Genomic DNA, 826 nt, shown 5'->3' on the forward strand with positions numbered 1-826 from the left:
AAAAAAAACTTTTTTAAAAACTATTGTTGCATTTCATCCCAAGCACGAATGAATCCTTTAAAAACGGCAATTTGATCCCTAAATTTTAAAACTTTTACCTATTTGATCACTGTTGTTCGAGTTTGACAGCATTCTACCAATAAAAAAGCTATTTTTGATGGACAATTGGTTTGTTTTAAAGAGTATATTTAATAGAAGTGGTTTAGAACTTTTTTCTTGTTAGAAAAAGGTAAATCTAAAGGCTGGCATAAAATTAAAATGAGATGCATTGGGGAGGAAGTACACATGATGGTGCACTTATTCTTGTGGAATTCATGTGGTCTCTAAGTGTTCTAATACAATTATTCTTATTATTCTTATTATGAAGTAACAGTTTATCTTCTTTGACCATATTTTCTAAAAATGATGAGGATATCCTACAAAACCTACCACTTAATGTACATAACCAAACTTTCATGCAAGTGTAGGAATAAAATAAAAGGAAGAAGAAAACAAAAAAGTTAAAAGAAAAAATAAAATAAATATTATAATTTATACAAGAATTTGCCTCCTCGGTAATGGTGCTAAAAAATAAATACGACCAAAAGATTAATATCTTCTCCCAAGTACAAAACTATCAAATAATGAATAATCCGGCAAGACCGATGTTGAACCATAGAGAGACTAATTGTATAAATTATAAATAACAATAACAACAACAAGAATAGTAATAGTAATAGTAATAGTAATAGTAATAGTAATAGTAATAGTAATAGTAATAGTAATAGTAATAGTAATAGTAATAGTAATAGTAATAGTAATAGTAATAGTAATAGTAATAGTAATA

This window comes from Populus euphratica, unplaced genomic scaffold (assembly GCF_000495115.2).
Source record: "Populus euphratica unplaced genomic scaffold, PopEup_1.0 scaffold736.1, whole genome shotgun sequence".
Taxonomy (NCBI): domain Eukaryota; kingdom Viridiplantae; phylum Streptophyta; class Magnoliopsida; order Malpighiales; family Salicaceae; genus Populus; species Populus euphratica.